Raw genomic sequence first — 19,121 nt, forward strand, 5'->3', positions numbered from 1 at the left:
CCCTAAAAATGATATTTATCCTAAAAGTCCAAGCATGGGTAATAAAACTAAGGAAATGAGATCCTTATGATGAAATGTCCAACCTTTGTACAATGCTAACTACCATAGGATAGTAGCCATAGACTCAGGTTGGTCAATTTGAGCATTTATAACTAGCAAGGTTTTACTTACTAGTCAACTCAAATTGATCAATGTTTGTTATTTAAAGCCCAGATTTATAGCGATGCACTGACATAAGCATCTGAAATCTAGGGCTAGGACCTAAGCATCTCACCCATTCTAAGTTATCAAACAAGGGATCCTACTGTGCTTGTGAGATGCTGACTCCTAGAACTATAGGATCATGCAATTCTACAGTAAGACCTAGGCTATTCCAGAAAATTTAAAGAATTTTGAAAACAAAAATTTTGAAATGGGGATTCTTACAAAAATAAATTTGAAAATTAGACTAGATAGTAATTTTCCTATTCTACAAAAGTTATCAAAAACTACTAAAGACTGAAAAAAGAAACACTGAAAATTAAACATAGTCATAATTCAAGGTAAGTAATAGATACAATAAGTCACAAAAGATAACTCCTTAAATCACTCATTCTCATCCTCATCATCTCTCAGATAATCAAAAATCCTCTGCTGCTCCTTCTGTAATGCATCAGTACGTTCTATCATCTCATGACGAATATCAGCAACTTGTCCCTGAAGAGAGCTGTACTGATCATCCATTTTTGTTTCCAATGAGTCAAAGCGACTGAAAATATCATCTCGCAGACGGGTAAAGAAGTCACTAGTTGGAGGAGGAGGAGGAGCATATGAACTGCTTTGAGGAAAATCGAAGAAGGGTGTCATGGCAAATCCAGGATCAATGACCACAGGAGGAGGCGCAGTAACGGGAACCGGATCATCCTCATCAATAGGATCGTCAACCACCGGTGGGATGTAGTGTGGATGTGTTCGTTTGTACACAAGGCCTTCAGCGCTTGTCTTAATCCCAGCCAAGGATAATTGCCTAACCCCGACAAGATCAAAGTCAGACAACTCAATCAACTCGCCTCGATGAACTCCTACTCCAAGATTGGCAATATAAGCAGTGAGAACATGACACTGAATCATATGAACCTTAAGTGAAGTACTGTACCCTGAATAGTAAATGATAGATCTGAATACCCAGTAGCCTAGGTCAAAGTCTAGTCTGTGTTTAAGGGCGTACATCAGAAAAAGATGAACTGGACGCAAAACGCCCTGATCTCCAGATGATAAAGGATAAACACAAAACACAACCATCTTACAAAAAGCGTTATCTCTTGGACTAAGAGGTACAGTTGACATTTTTTTAGGACGAGGTCCCTCAAAGAAGTCAGCATACATGAGGTCTAAAGTCAGATGAGAAAAAGGAGCAGGTAATGGATCAGGAAGAGACTTACTAAAAAAGATACGGTTAACTGACGGTCGGATCCGTAGAAATCGAAGAAACATGTCAAGATCAAACAACATGTCTCGAGTAGCAACTCTAGTCCTAAAATGATGGGGATCAAGTTCGCACAAGTTGTGGTAAAATTTCGAACAGAGAATAGGATTGTATGCATGTCTACAAAAGATGACGCTATCAAGTTGATAGTGTTGATTGATCTCTATGACCTCAGGACAAAAGGTTTGATAGAATTGGAGATCCAAACAACGAGTACCGATAACCTTAAATTTTTTATTAGGAAAGGATAGACGCAATTCGTCGGTAGAGAACCTAGGATCTTGGCTAGGATTAAGAGAGCTAGCCTCTCTTTGTGCAATAGCTCTACTTTTCTCACTATATAAAAATAAAATGCAATAAGTAAATTGTGCAAAAAAAAAAATTGTAAAAGGAATAGAATAAAAGAATGTTACCGAGGCATTTTCGGATAGGAAGAGGCTAGAATCGGCGAATAGATAGAGGAGTAGAAGAATTAATTTGGATGAGTTGTGAGGGTTGCTCACGTTTGCTTATATAGAAGATGATCGGTCGACCGATCAAGTGTTCGGTCGACCGATCCCTTAAATCTCTCGTCCTTTTGACCGATGAGTAGTCGTTTGGTCGACCGATAAAAACATTCGGTCGACCGATAATTTAACTTTGGCACAGAGAGAGGGAAGGTGAAGGGTAGTTGAACGGATGAGATTTAATGTTTTCGGTCGACCGATAACCATGCCCGGTCGACCGAATAATTGAATAGTCTTAGTGTGGCATAAACAAGGTTTGGTCGACCGAACCAATTGATCGGTCGACGGAACCAAAATTTTTTTTAAGTGTAAATGATTTTTAAGTAAGTTTAAATAATGTTTTAAAATAATTTTTAATTAAGTTTAAATAATGTTTTAAAATAATTTTAAATTAAGTTTAAATAATGTTTTAAAATAATTTTTAATTAAGTTTAAATAATGTTTTAAAATAATTTTAAATTAAATTTAAATAATGTTTTAAAATAATTTTTAATTAAGTTTAAATAATGTTTTAAATAGAGTTTTAAAATAATTTTAATTTAAGTTTAAATAATGTTTTAAAATAATTTTTAATTAAGTTTAAATAATTTTTAATTAAGTTTAAATAATGTTTCAAAATAATTTAAAATTAAGTTTAAATGATGTTTTCAAAATAATTTTTAAATTAAGTTTAATTAAATTTAAATAAAGTTTTAAAATAATTTTAAAATTAATTTAAATAATGTTTTAAAATAATTTTTAATTAAGTTTAAATAATGTTTTAAAATAATTTTTAAAATAAGTTTAAATAATGTTTTAAGTTTAAATAAAGTTTTAAACTAATTTTAAATTAAGTTTAAATAATTTTTTAAAATAATTTTTAATTAAGTTTAAATAATTTAATTAAGTTTCAAATAATTTTAATAAGTTTAAAACAATTTAATTAAGTTTATAATATTAAGTTTCAAATAATTTTATTAAGTTTAAAATAATTTAATTAAGTTCAAAATAATTTTATTAAGTCTGAAATAATTTTAATAAAGTTTAAGATAATTTAATTAAGTTTAAAATAATTTAATTAAGTTTAAATAATTTAATTAAGTTTCAAATAATTTTATTAAGTTTAAAATAGTTTAATTAAGTTTAAAATAATTTAATTAAGTTCAAATAATTTTATTAAGTTTAAAATAATTTAATTAAGTTTCAAATAATTTTATTAAGTTTAAAATAATTTAATTAAGTTTAAAATAATTTAATTAAGTTTCAAATAATTAAGTTTCAAATAATTTTATTAAGTTTAAAATAATTTAATTAAGTTTAAAATAATTTAATTAAGTTTAAAATAATTTAATTAAGTTTAAATTAATTTAATTAAGTTTAAAATAATTTAATTAAGTTTCAAATAATTAAGTTTCAAATAATTTTATTAAGTTTAAAATAATTTAATTAAGTTTCAAATAATTTTATTAAGTTTGAAATAATTTAATTAAGCTTAAAATAATTTAATTAAGTTTCAAATAATTTTATTAAGTTTAAAATAATTTAATTAAGTTTAAAATAATTTAATTAAGTTTGAAATAATTTAATTAAGTTTAAAATAATTTAATTAAGTTTAAAATAATTTAATAATTTAATTAAGTTTAAAATAATTTTAATTAAGTTTAAAATACTTTTATTAAGTTTAAAATAATTTTATTTAGTTTGAAATAATTTTAATAAAGTTTAAAATAATTTAATTAAGTTTAAAATAATTTTATTGAAAGAGGTTATTGAACTCATGTTAGATTCAAACTTAGCTTTTGGTTAATCAAGCAGGCATCCAAAGGATAAGTTTCAGTTCAGTGGCGAGGCATATGGCCTACTTGAATATCATTAGACCACTTGCTGAAGACTTTCCAAACTGTTCCTGCCCAAAAAACTTAATACTAAATTTTGGTCTAACTAGCCCATGTTTGACTGGGGTAGCTTCGGTCAGATCATTAGACCACTTGCTGAAGACTTTCCAAACTGTTCCTTGACGTACTATCATCCCAATCCATTCCGGTGCTATGTTATAGGGGTTGGTAAACCTTTTTCATCTAACCGTTCTAATAATCCTAATCCTAAGTATTGTGTTTGGTTTAATTAAGTTGGTTGGATTGTTTTTCTAGTTGCTCCCCCTGAGTCATAGCTTAGATAAGGTCTATCTAAGTAATTGATTTGACTCTTAGGGACCAAGTAGTGGTTTGGTTTGATTGGTTTGGTTAAGTGTTTTGTTTGAACCCATGCTTGGACTTGACTTCTAACATTTTGACTGATTAGAGACATGTATGATTTGTTTATTTTGTTCGGTTTATAGCCAAGCCCCGATTTGTTGTACACGGCTCGTTGCGATCCAAGTACCATATTTAGACACTTGGATCTCATTTCGAACCTTTCAAAAGTTTTCTTGAGTCGCTCGACTTGACCTTTCAAATCAGAATTTTCTTCCTCGAGTTTTTCAACTTGAGTCGAAGTTCCGACTTGAACTTGGTTAGTCGAGTCACTCAAGCTAACTTGTTGCTTAAGGTGGTCTATTTCCTTAAGTAACAAGTTATTTTGTTTTTCCGAATTTGCTAATTTTTTAAACAAACATTTAACTACTTTAAGTAAATTTGACTTTGAATAAATCGTTACCATATTCAGATCTTTCGATCCGGGGCTTCTCTCGGAATTGAGGTCGATCTCGGACTCGTATTCTTCGTCAGACTCGGACTCAAAATCTTCGTTCCTTGCCATAAATGCAAGGTGACTCGAGTGCTTCGTTTGTTCCGTGTCGGATTCGTCGGAAGAGGTTTCGTCCCAAGTCGCTTGAAGTGCTTTCTTCCGTCTTGTCGATTTGGGTCGTTCTTCTTTCCGATTTGGGCATTCGTTTTTGAAATGCCCCTTTTTGTTGCATCCATAACAAATCATTTCTGATTTGTTTTGGATCTGGTTCGGTGGAATCTTTTTGGTATTTCTTCTGAACTTTTTCTTAGTCAACAATCTTTGGACCATGTTGACTAGTTCTTCTTCGTTTGTTGAATCTAAGTCTGACTCACTTTCAGACTCGATCTTCATTTTTCATTTTGTCTCTTTGTTTGAACCTACATACAAAGCAACTCCTTTCTCGACATGGCTCATGTTAGATTGCTTGTGTAATTCCAACTCGCAAAACAATTCATCTAACTTAAAAATTGAAAGATCTTTGGAAACTTTGTATGCATCTACAATTGATGCCCACAAAGCATTCCTCGGAAAGGCGTTCAGAGCGTACCTTATCATGTCACGATTTTTGAGTTCGTGTCCGATCAGGTGAAGACCGTTGAGTATGTCTTTCAGTCGGGCGTGTAGTTGCGAGGCCGTCTCTCCAGGAAATATTTTTATATTAAGTAAATTATTTAAAAGAAGATCTCATTTGTTTACCTTTGAGTCGTCGGTTCCTTCGTGTAATTTGATTAGTGAGTCCCACAAGTCTTTGGCGTTGTCATAGGGACCAACTCGGTTCAATTCCTCCATTGTGAGTCCACACTGAATGGTGTTGATCGCCTTGTAATTTAGTTGTGCCTTTTTGACCATTTGTGGAGTCCATTCTTCCGGTTCTAGAGTTGTTCCGTCCTTCGTTGGAGGAGTATAACCTTTCAAGATTGTGAACCAGAGCTCGATGCCAGACTTCAGGAAACACTCCATCCTATTCTTCTAGTAGCTAAAGTTTTCTCCTTTGAATAGTGGAGGTCGGACCGTGCTATAGCCTTCTTGATATGAATTCGACATCCTTGCAAAGCACAGATAAAAAGAAATATTTCCAAGACTTTTGTCTTGGGATTAGTAGTGCTTGAAAAAATAGAGATAATGAAAAATATTAAAGAAATTTTAAGAAAAGAAAAGATTTTAAAGATGCTTAGAAAATCGGCTAAGAAATTTCAGAGCTAACCTTGCTCTGATACCAATTGATAGGATCGAGTAGCGCGATAGAGGGGGGGGGGGTGAATATCGCTTCTTTTTTTTAAAACTATTATTTTCTTTTTAAGTCAGAATCGTGCAGCGGAAAATAAGAAAGGAGATACAATCGTTTACTTCGTTCGGAGCCTAGCTCGACTCCTACTCGAAGGCCCGCGGTCCTTGACCGCACCGATGGGCAAAACACTATAATCCTTCTTTCCGAACTCCTCGGAAAGAAGTGAATCGTACAAGTACAGATATGTAAGATAGTAACACTTCTACTATCTTACAGAATTAAAGTGCAGTACAAAAATAAAGCTATACCGACAATTGCAGAATTTAAGTTGTAGCTCAGTCGACAATCAGATGAAGTCGCTTGCAAATTTGATGAAGACTTGTAGTGTGGACAGATTGCAAACGAGCACAAGAGTTGATCAGAAAAGTTGTTTTCGCCTCTATCTTCGAGCCTGGTTTTATAGGAGTACTGAGGGTTCGGTCGACCGATCCCCTGTTCGGTCGACCGAACCAACTTCGATCACCTCCAGCTGGCAATCTAACGCTGGCTCGTAATTGTGCTTTAATTTGCCTTCAATGGTTCAGTCGACCGAATCCTTTTATCGGTCGACCGAACAAGGTTTTTCCTTGTTCGCTGAAATCTGTCAAGATCACCCTTTAATGCTGATTAAATGTTGATTGGATCGATCGACCGATCCTCTTGTTCGGTCGACCAATCAGCCCTTCTTTCCTTTGCTTGCTGATTCGGTGCTAATGAACTGGCTTGCTGAGTCAATAGGTTCGGTCGACCGATCTTACTTTTCGGTCGACCGATCAAGCTTTGACCGGACTCTAGCTCAGTTCTGATCTGGACTGACTTCTGTGCTGATCTTACTTGGTTCGGTCGACCGGTCCTCTGGTTCGGTTGACCGATCCGCTTAGACCTGCAAAACAGTGTTAGAACAACAAAACACCCTGCAACACAGATGTTAGCATAACAGTATAATAATGCATGAGTAATAAAAGAACAGTAGAACTGTTCTTGATCTCAACTTGGAAACCTTCCCGGTTTTTTCAGTTGGATCAGCGACCTAAGGTTGTTCCCTCGGGGAACCCGACCTCACTGTCGCTCCTCCAGTTTGCTTACCTCAACCTACCTGCCAAACTTTGATCCTCCAGATCTAGTTTGGACTTCTCACTCAGCCTTGATCGGCTCCTCAGGACTTTTCCTTTGATCTTCGGTCCTTCAGACCTCTCGATCACACTGCCAAGCTTCGTCTCCCCTCGACCTACTTGGACTTTCACCTGTGTTCCACGATCTGCTAAGATTTCTCCTGCCTAGCCTCCAACTAGGTCTTTCCCGGTTGAGTAAACATTCTGCACACTCAGTAAACTTGTTAGATCACAACAAGACTTAACTTGAACCTTTGACAACATCAAAACTTAGGTTTGATTCTGGTGCAGCTTGCACCAACACCTTCCTAACCTTAGATGAGGTAATCCTAGCATGAAATGATTTATAATTTACCCTTGGTTTTTCATGCTTTTTATTTTATGATAAATAGTATTAAAATAATAAAATTTATTTCTAGTATGATTTTTATCATTATTTAAAGAAATACCATTAACTAATGGTACTTTAGTATTATTCTTTGAAGCTCACCATTGATTTGATATTTCTTTCTTGTTAAGCCTTCCCTTAGGATATTGATTTAGATAATGTACCTTTTGATTGAAAGAAAAATACACAATGTTCTCCTTGTCTTTTCATACCATGGGGCTGACTTCTTCTTCTTCTTGCCCTTGGGACACTTAGGTGCCACTTGACCCTTCTTCTTGATCAATTTGGGACACTTGCTCTTATAGTGTCATTTTTCCCTACACTCAAAGCATATAATGTGATTTTTATTTTTGTAACTTGAAATTGATTTATCTTCATAATTTTTTACTTTGTTGACTTGTGGAAGTGACACTTTCTTCTTCCTTATTAACTTCGGATGATGATGATGCTTTTTTTTTGTTCCGACGTCAATGGTCTATGCCCCCCAATCCTTGAGGTGGATGCTTCTTAAATTTCTTCTTCGGATGTTGAACATCTTTCAACTTCTGAATTCTCTTCCTCTTGATCCAATGATTCTTCCTCTTTATATTTTTCTTAATTTGGAAAAGTGGAGGGGTCTTCATTAAGCTTGGCAAATTTTCTCCATAACTCATTTGTGCTCTTGTAATTTCCTAGTTTGCATAAGATATTGTTAGGAAATAAATTAAATAAAAATTTGGTTACCTTATCATTTGCCTCAAATTTTCTTAGTTGCTCCTCGGTCCATTGTATTTTCTTGACGTGTGTCCCTTTGCTATCCGTTGGAGCTTGAAATTCTTCTATTAGAGCAAACCATTACTCTATCTCCATCATAAAGTAATTTTTGTCCCTTGATTTCCAAAGATCAAAGCTTCCAATTTTGTATGGTGGAGGTGCTCGCATATCATATCCAAATCCATCTTGACACTCTATTTTTGAACTTGAGCTCCTTGAATGATAATTTCTTAACTTTGAAATTAAAGGCTTCAAGCTTTAATGTCTTCTTCTTCCTCTAACTCGTTGCTCTCTCGACGATTAGTCCAATGAAGAGTGATCTCGCTTTGATACCACTTTTTAGGATACTTCAGGAGCTAGAGGGGGTGGTTAGCTCCAATTGCTTCAATGATGATGATTTGCAGTGGAAACTTGAAACAATGCTAACACCCTTGATTTTACTTAGTATTCATCTCCTTGAGGTGACTAATCCAAGGGTCCACTCTCCTCACTCATAGATACATTATGAAACCTCTTTCGTGGAGGTGGAGAAGCCTCATATAAGCACAATAGGAGAAATATAGCAATAATAAACACATGAAAATACAAAGAAAATTGAACACAATTTACAACAATGAACTCTTGCTTAGCTTGCTTTCTTCTTTCTTGTATTTGCCTCTTGGTGGTGGAAAATACATCAACACTTTGTTTCCAAGCACCCAAGAACCGACAATGAAGAGTGGAAAAGAAGATAACTTCAACCTTTTGCAAAAAAACCTTTTCTAGGATTCACTTGACACCTCTAATCAATTTAACTTTTCCCCAATCAATTGTCATGTCATCTGACTGTTTGCGCACCTACAGACGACTCTTTTTTTATTGGCCTAATCGATTCAGCCATTCTTATCACGATTTTCCTTTGTGAATCTCCCAATCGATTGAGCTTTCTTCTCAATTGATTCAACACTTCTAATTGATTAGGGATACTAGAATCAATTTCCCAATTGATTCCAGCACCTTCTGTGCTCTTGCAAATTAAGTTATGATCGATTAGATTAGGGTCAATTAACTATCCCCAATCGATTTCCGAATCCTAACTTGATTAATCCAAATTTTGAATTCCCTTGCCCAACATTCTGTCAACCATAACCTTTTGGGACTTCCTCACTAAGTGTCCGGTCAACCATTCACCCACTAGGATTTTGCCAACTTCTCGATGGACTTTCGATCATCAATTGCGGTCCTCCTTAACCCACATAGATTTTCCTCTTGCCTAACCATAGTTAGAACTTTCGATCACTAAGTGTGCAGGAACTTAGAAGCACAAGAAGTCGAACGGAAGATGCGACGGATGAGAAGGATGGCACGGAAATCGAGTTAATGAGCTAGGTGTATCCAAGGGATGAGAACCTACGGAATAGTACACCAGTGGATGAGAAGGACACGCACAGTGTATTCGAGGGACAAGAAGCCAGGGAGAAAGCCTACTCAAGGAGAAGGTCATAGTTTGATTTGGGTGAGCTCAACTCCGGATAACCAGAGCATCACCCACGTGAAGAAGACTAGCTAGAGGTTGATCTACCTTGTGGCAGGCTCCTTCTATAGCCTAAGGAAGGCACCCTCAAAGCCCCATGGAAGGTGCCTTCAAGCTTGTTGAAGGCGTCTTCAATAGCCGTTAGCTAAAGATAAAGTTTTAACTTTGGCTGATAAAACTTATCTTATTAAAGGAGCCTTAGACCATCTTAAAGGCGCCTCCGAACAATAGATAGGTTTTTCTCGTGGCTATAAAAGACCCATGAAGCTAGGAATTCAATAACAACTTACGTATTAACTTCGTAGTTACTTTCTTAGCTATCAAAGAGTATAAGAGGCTTCTCCACCTTCAACGAAGGAGAATTTTAGTGTGCTTTCAATTGGCTTGGATTAACAACCTCACTGGTTTTAACCAAGTAATCTCTAGTGTCTCTTAGTCATTTCCCTAAGTTGTTATTTTTTTAATGCTAATTGTTTATACTTAACTAACTTGTATCCTTGCTAAGTTCAAGCAAGAGAAAATTCAAACTTTAGTTTCAGGGCTATTCACCCCCCTTTAGTTGGCCTAACATGGACTAATAATTGGTATCAATCAGAGTCTAATTGCCTCAAAAGGACTAACCGCTGACTAAAGCACCAAGATGATGTCTGGACCTAACATCTATCCACCAAAATGTGAGGGGGAGTTCACTTCATAGAAAGATAAAATGGAGGTATTTTTTAAAGTAGATTTTGATTTATTATTAATAATTAAATATGATTTTGTAGTGTACAAAGATCAACAAGGAGCTAAAAAAGAAGAATACCAATGGACCAAAAAAAAACAAGCGACTTCGTAGTGATCAGACGAGCCGATTTCCATCTGTTGAGTGTACTTCCACCCTAGGAAGTTAATCGGGTCAGAGCCTATGAGATAGCCAAAGAATTCTAGGAGAAATTTTTGGAATTGTATGAAGGAACGTCGGAGGCAAAGCTAGCGAAATAAGACCTATTCTGGAATCAACTAACGAACCTACGGAAGGAAAAGGAAGAAACGGTAGCTCATCTACATGCTAGAATCAAAGAGCTGATCACTGGTCTGACAAACTTCGGATAAACAGTAATGAATCATGACTCTCTCTGATATGTGCTTAACGCCTTAACGAGAACACCGAAGTGGACATCGATTGTCGACTCCTACTACATCTTAAAGGACTTAGAGGTAATTACACTAGAGAATCTTTTTCCTATATTCAAATTACATGAATCTCAATGTGTAAACTCAAGAAAAGAAAAAGAGTCAACATAGAACCTAGCACTAGAAGCCCAGAAGAAGGAACTAGATTTAGACTTATCAGTAAGCGAACACAAGCAAGCATACATGGTAAGAAAACTAAATAAATTTTTTAAGACTAACAAATTTAATAAGAAGCAGGCCAAAAAGTTTCTCCCCGAAAGAAGAAAAGTACGATGTTACAACTGTCAAGAAGAAAGACACATCAAGGGCAACTGCCCGAAGCTGAAAAAAAAGGAAAAAGGGCCAAGACGGATAAAATACAAAAATTGTAAGGTGACGTGGGACGAAACATCAACATCCGAATATCAAATCAAGGCCCACGTTGGAATCGCGCTCACAGCCAACTACCAAGAGGAAAGCATCGATGAAGGGGGAGCCACTTCAGAGGAAAGCAGCAACGAAGGTGGAACATCCAATTTCGAATTCGACATATTAAGTGAGGTATGCCTTTTACCTCCTCACCAATTATACTAAGGTATTAAGTTAATATCTAAATCCTTATGTAAGCTTAAAACTAAGAATATCAAAATAAAAAGGGAGAATTTAGAAGTAAGAATCACCTTAGCAAAATCATGCTTATTAGAGGATTTTCATGAAATAAAAATTGGAAATGAGAAATTAAAAGAAGAGATAGAAAAATTAAAATTAAAAAGAAATCTTACAAGTTCAAATTCATATGCTCCACAAAATAATTTTAGATTTTCTGGAGGACTAAACTAATATTTATAATTTTACAAGGGCCAAATTATAAAAATTCCTAGAAATCATATACCATAAAATTTTTTTATTAATCTAGTAGGAGATATTTTATTTTGGATATCAAAATCATGCTTAGCTCGATAAATTAATTTTTATGCATGCTAGAAAATTAATTTACTTAATTTAATGTTTTGGCAAATTCAATTATTACATCAACTTTTTATTCATATTTTCTATTCAAAATTTTATCGATTCAAAATGGAAATATTATCTACAAATAAAAAAAATTGAAAATTTTGGGCTGTTAATTTATTTTCTATGAATTTCTTAAAGAAAATAGTATTTTAAACATTAAAATTATTTTTCTGATGTGTTTTTATAAAATTTTATTTTTTTATGATCAAACATAATGTTTTCTATCATTGTAAAAATTTTCAATATTTTTCAAATATTATTTGAATTATTATAATATTTTCCCAAAATAAATTGTTTTATTATTAAAAATGATATAACATTATTTTTGAATACTTTAATTTTTTTCTTTGGATAACCATTAAATTTTACATATCCAAAAAAATTATGAAATTTTTTTAATAATTTAATTGTTACAATCAATATTCATGCTCAAAAATATTATTTTAGTTAAAATTAATATTTGTTTATTGTTAAAAATTTTCCACTTATGTATCTCCTTCTTTTTGACCTTGATTAAATTTTTTAGGGTTTCTCTGAAAACATTAATAATTTTTAAATTATTTTTATCAAAATAAAGAATTAATTAGTAAAATTGAGAAGTTTTTAAAAATTATTTTTGAAAAATATTAGTTTACTATTAGTTCTATTAAAAAACCCTTAGTTTTTTTTTAAAAAAAAATTCTAACTATTGTTTGTATTTTTTTCATATTTTTTTTATGTGATCAAAGGGAGATTGTAACGCCCGAAAATTCTCAAAACTGTTTTAGAAATATAGTATGATTTTTCTGGAATTTTTAGATATTTTTCCGGAATTTTCCGAGTAGTGGAAGTAGCAGAAATCAATATAAACGAAAACGGCCTAAGCGGGAATCGAACCCGAGACCTATGATTTAAGGGATAATGTTAGTAACCAGTGAACCCAGCAGGGCTGTGCTGAGAGAAAGGAGAAACATCTATATTTATATTAGAGTTGACCGGAATTACCACTTAATATAAATAGAAGGGTTAAGTGGGTTTGGTTTATTTTGCTTGGTTCGGCAAACTCCTCCCTCTCCAAACCCTCAACGCCGACGCCACCTCCTCCTCCTCCTCCTCTCTCGGCGCCCAAACCCAAGGACTCTCGGCTCATCTTCCGGCAACGACTCCAACACGAAAGAGGTTCTTCTCCGCGAGAGGAACGCGAAGACGTGAGCGGGTCGTCGAGAAAGTCATCTCCACCGGAATTCTAGCGAATAGAATTGTAAGGAATTTAGCGTACGAGGTAAGAAACCCCTCACCTGCGATATAATAGCTCCGGTTGGTTTCCTACGCATTAGTTTTAGCTATATGCAGGTTTTTTCGGCACATAGGGTATGTTTAAACCCTCCTCGAGGATTTAGGGATCTAGTTGAACACCTCTAGACGGGCCGGACACGTTGTTCTCCTTTAGTTGGAGATTCTTGACGTTGTCGGGTGCCTAGAGGTGATCTCCCTATTAGAGGAGAGAGTTGGAGCACACCAAGTGTTCGGTAAAATGTTAGTGTAGCTAAATACCACCTCAGTTGTATTTAATAGCTCAGTTAAATGCATTAGAGGCATTTAAACCAGCACATTAGTTTAGTTCAGTTTTATGGGACTACGGTCCAATGGGTGGGCTCCCACAGTCGCCTCTAGGTTCAGATAACCTAGCTCTAGGTTCAGATAACCTAGAAACAGCATGTTATATCAGTTAGCTATAGATATCAGTATTTTATTTTCAGTGGCACTGTACTGGATTAGATATCCATTGGGTTGGACTCCCACAGTCGTCCCTAGGTTCAGATAGCCTAGACAACCCTGCTAAATTCGGGACTTGCAACCCCGGGTCTAGTAGGGATGTGCGCACAGCAAGTACAGTTGCCGGGCCCAACAACATGTTTAGTATTTTCACCTATTATGTATTAGATTTCAAAACTCAAAATCAATTATGCTAGTTGAGTTTGTTTCCAGTTACAGATTTAGTTTCAGTTAGTTTAGCTTATGTTCAGTTCAGTGTTTTATTGCTTGCTACGATATGATTCAGTGCTCATGCCATGCTTATGTGTTATGCTTTATGATTTCAGTATACCATGACTTAGCAAGTTCAGTGCATATTTTCAAATAGCATGCTTTAAAAACCATATTGCACCGAATGCATGTTTTTGTGATGTAGATGGTTTCTTACTAAGCTTGTTAGTTTACAGATACTACTTTTCTTATACTGCAGATAAAGGTAAAGGAAAAGTGGACTAGCAGTGGAGGCTGGAGGTCAATGCAGATGAGGATGTGTGTGTATGGAACTGGAATCAAAGGTCCTTAGGGGACATAGCAAATTGAGCATTAGACTCTTTAGCATTTACTTTAGCATTTTATTTATTGGTTTTGGTTTCCATGTTCTAGGCACTTTTAGTTATGTGTTGCCATGAATTCCTAAACTATGCCCTATGTTAAGTCAGATTACTAGTTTATGTCGTTGGAATGTTATTATATGTTGTTAGAATAGTTATGATGCATTAGTTAGGTGTTAAGTGGGGTTTTGGCACGCCAAAGTGCTGAAATCCGAGTCCCCGGGTGAAATCAGACTCTGATCGGTCTCCCGACCGATCAGGGCCTGGCTATGTCACTGGATCGGTCAGCCGACCGATCCAGCACGATACAGTAGCGTCCCAGGAGATTTCAGGTGCCTGGATCGGTCAGCCGACCGATCCAGACATACCTGGATCGGTCCGACCGACCGATCCAGCCACACCTGGATTGGTCTGCCGACCGATCCAGTCGGGAACAGAACGTTCCCCAGCTCCGATCGATCCACGGACCGATCCAACCAAGAGCAATCGATCCAATCCAGCTCGGATCGATTGGGAAGCTCAGGTTTCGTCCAAGAAACTTATCAGTCCAGCTCCTTGACCGTAGGGGATGTAGGATACACCAGGTATCCCTTAGATCATCTCCCTTAGCACAGGTAGAACCAATATCATGTATTAGGTCAGATATCAGTAGCATTAAAAACTCAAATTAGATCAATTTTCCGCGCAGCTTAGCACAGTAACCGTAGCGATTCGCCTTACAGCCTAGTAGTGGAAGGTGGGTCGTTACAGAGTGGTATCAGAGCAGTGTTCCATACTTCCTACACACACATCAGCATTGTACCTGCAGCTTCCAAGTAAGAATACCTCCCCTCTCTTTATTGTTCTTGCTTTCTAGTTACAGTTCATGTTTATATGCCTACTTCCTGTTAGTATGAGATAGTCTTTGAACATGATATCAGTAATTATATAACTGTGATAGTATTAGTTATACATATGTTCTCTATGTCTTTAGAAATGGCACGAGGACGCCCAGCTAGAAGGGCACTAGCTACTGAGCCCCAACAAGAGGCAGGCAGTTCAGTGCCTCCTCCAGACCTTACAGCATTAGTGGCTCAGTTACAGCAGCAGCTAGCTGAACAGCAACAGGAAATAGCCACCTTAAAGGCTAATCAGCAGAATACCCCCACAGTCACCCCGGAACCGAACCTGACGACTCCAGAAGTCTTAGAGGTTCCACCAGCTCAGCCTACAGCGCCAACACCAGCACCAGTACCAGCACCAGCAGTCCCAGCAGCTGAGCCAAGAAAGGAAGCCTATCTGATCCAGTGGCAGCGAGTCAAGCCAGAGAACTTCTCAGGCGCTAGTGAACCATGGGATGCACAAGCCTGGTTCAAAACACTGGAGAGCACGATGGAGCTTCTGGACTGGCCAGAACACGAGAAGGTGAAGTGTGCCTCCTTCTGCCTGACAGGAGACGCACGCATGTGGTGGGAAAGAATCAGAACGAAGCGCCCAGTGAACCAGATGACATGGGCCGACTTTGAGAAAGAATTCTTTGAGGAGTTCTTTCATATGCGGGTTACAACCCGCCACTATGACGAGTTCACTGAGTTTCGCCAGGGCAACCTATCAGTTGAGGAAGCCGTGAAGAAATTCAACAGGTTGGCTCGTCTATGGTCAGCACAGAAAAGGAACGGATTAGGTTGATGCTCAAGATGCTGAGGCCAGAGATAGCAGTGAACGTGGCTGGTGGCATACATAGGCCACAAACCACAGAGGAGTTGGTGAGCAGCGCCTTGACCACAGAGCACTACCAGAACAGCATGAAGCAGCAGAGGCAAGTCTTCTCAGAGTCCAAGGGCCAAGGAAACTCTCACACTCAAAAACAGCAAGGCCACAGCTCTAACTGGAAAGGGAACTCCAATAGCAAGCGCAAATCAGGGAGTGACTCAAAAGGAGGACCATCTAGCAAGCGACCCAGTTATCCAAAGTGTGCCACTTGTGGGAAATTCCACCCAGGGGTTTGTCGCAAGGGCACACGAGGATGCTTTGAATGTGGACAAGAAGGGCACATGGCCAAGCAGTGCCCGAACAAGACCGGTCTTCCTCAGCCACAGCAGATCCAGTATGCAGGCCAGCCAGCTCAGTTACATCAGATGTAGGCATCTCTAGAAGGTCCACTCATCAGCCAGGGCCGATTAGAAGCCCCTCCAGCTATGGCGAATGCGAGGATCTACTCACTCACCAGAGAGGACGTAGCAAATGCCTCGACAGTCGTCACAGGTCAGATTAGCATTTTTCAGTATAGTGCTACTGTTCTATTTGATACTGGGGCAACCCATTCATATATAGCCCGGATGTTCTCCGAGAAATTAGAAATACCCCCAGAGGTACTCAGTGGTCAGTTTCTGACGGCACTACCTTCAGGAGAGGTCATGGCATCAACGCACTGGCTCAGAGCAGTGCCAGTCATTATAGCAGACCGGGAACTCTTTTGTGATCTGATCCTGCTGGAAATGACTGACTACGACGTCATCCTTGGAATGGACTTCCTGATCAGATACGGTGCTTCCATAGAGTGCCGTAAACAGAAAGTCGTATTCCAACCCGAAGCAGAAGCACAGTTCGAGTACATCGGAGAACCAAAGAGAAAAGCCAGAAAATTTCTCTCAGCTATGAAGGCACAGAAGTTGATGGATTCGGGATGTACGGGGTACCTAGCACAGGTAGTCAATACCAGCCAGGACCAGGACCAACAGCTAGCAGAGGTCCGAGTTGTATGTGACTACCCAGCAGTCTTCCCTGAAGAGTTACCAGGCCTAGCACCAGTCAGGGAGATTGAATTTGAGATAGAGCTCTTCCCCGGCACAAATCCTATTTCCAAAGCGCCTTACCGCATGGCTCCAGCAGAACTGAAGGAACTTCATGAGCAACTACAGGAGCTGCTTGACAAGGGCTTCATACGCCCTAGTCACTCACCCTGGGGAGCGCTTGTACTGTTCGTGAAGAAGAAGGATGGAAGCATGCGGCTATGCATAGACTACAGAGCACTGAATTAGGTCACGATCAAGAACAGGTATCCTCTTCCCAGAATAGATGACCTGTTCGACCAGTTAAAGGGAGCAGCAGTGTTCTCTAAGATTGACCTCAGATCAGGATATCACCAAGTCAGAGTCAAGGAGGGTGATATACCGAAGACAGCATTCAGGACCAGATACGGACATTACGAGTTCGTAGTCATGCCTTTTGGCGTGACAAATGCTCCAGCTACATTCATGGATCTCATGAACAGAGTATTCAGGGAGTATTTAGATCAGTTTGTTATTGTGTTTATCGATGACATTCTTATCTACTCAGGAACTCAGGAAGAACACTCAGAGCACCTGAAACTAGTATTGCAGACCCTTCAGCAGAACCAGCTATACGCCAAATTCACGAAATGTGAATTTTGGCTAGATTAGGTGTCCTTCCTGGGTCACATCATCTCAAAGGATGGTATTATGGTAGATCCCAGCAAGATAGAAGCAGTAAGTAATTGGAAGAGACCCAAGAACGCCAGCGAGATCAGGAGCTTTCTGGGATTAGCAGGATATTACAGGAAGTTTGTAGAGGACTTCTCCAGGATAGCCTCCCCACTCTTACCAGAAAGAACAGAAAATTTCAGTGGACAGAGGACTGTGAGAACAGCTTCAGTGAGCTAAAAAGGAGATTGACCAGTGCTCCCATTTTGGCTCTACCAGACGACATCAGCAGCTTTGACATCTATAGTGATGCCTCTAAGTTGGGATTAGGAGCAGTACTGATGCAAAATGGCAAGGTGATCGCCTATGCCTCCAGACAACTCATGGATTATGAGAAGAATTACCCTACTCATGACCTTGAACTTGCAGCAGTAGTGTTCGCTCTCAAAATTTGGAGACATTACTTATATGGAGCTCAGTGCAGAGTGTATACAGATCATCAGAGTCTGAAGTACTTCTTCACTCAGAAGGATCTGAATATGCGACAGCGCAGATGGCTTGAGCTGGTCAAGGACTACGATGTAGACATCCTCTACCATCCAGGGAAAGCCAATAAGGTAGCAGATGCCCTTAGCAGAAAATCCAGTGCTACCTTATTATCTCTTACAGCCATGTCACCGCCCCTACAGAAGGATATCGTAGATTTCGGTCTTGAACTCATCGTTGGACAGCTCTCTACTATGACCTTAGAGTCCACCTTGCTTGGTTATATTCAGTCAGCTCAGGAGCAGGACCCTGAAATTCAGAAAATCAAGCAAGGGCTAGCAGAATCAGGAAGTGGAGAATTCAGAGTGTCCGATAGCGGGGTGTTGTATTTTGGTGACAGACTCGGTGTTCCAGATCAGGAGGAGCTACGGAGACAGATTTTAGATGAGGCTCACAGGACTCCTTATGCGATGCATCCAGGTTCCACCAAAATGTATCAAGACCTGAAGAACCATTTTTGGTGGCCCGGGATGAAGCGAGACATCGCCAGATATGTTAGCATCTGCCTCACCTGTCAGAGGGTCAAGGCAGAACATCAGCGACCAGGAGGAGTTCTGCAGCCTATACAGATCCCAGAATGGAAGTGGGAGGATATCTCTATGGACTTCATAGTGGGACTACCCAGAACCACGAATGGTTTTGATGCCATCTAGGTAATAGTTGACAGGTTGACTAAATCAGCCCACTTCTTAGCTATTAGAATATTCTACTCCATGGAGCAGCTAGCTCAGTTGTATCTCAAGGAGATTGTCAGGCTGCATGGAGTCCCACGGACCATTATATCAGACAGAGACAGCAGATTTACATCACACTTCTGGAAGTGTGTGCAGTCAGCTATGGGCACCCAGTTAAAATTCAGCACAGCCTTCCATCCTCAGACAGATGGTCAGACGGAGCGAGTAAACCAGGTACTCGAAGATATGCTCCGA

The 19,121-nt window shown here is 38.1% G+C and overlaps 1 pseudogene; it reads right to left on the reverse strand.

Annotated features, from left to right (window-relative positions):
- Nucleotides 1-585: 585 nt before the first annotated feature.
- The window catches only part of LOC122033880, a 118,572-nt pseudogene continuing 100,036 nt past the window's right edge, over nt 586-19,121 (reverse strand).

The sequence above is a fragment of the Zingiber officinale genome, chromosome 11B (genome assembly GCF_018446385.1).
Source record: "Zingiber officinale cultivar Zhangliang chromosome 11B, Zo_v1.1, whole genome shotgun sequence".
In the NCBI taxonomy this organism is placed as follows: Eukaryota; Viridiplantae; Streptophyta; class Magnoliopsida; order Zingiberales; family Zingiberaceae; genus Zingiber; species Zingiber officinale.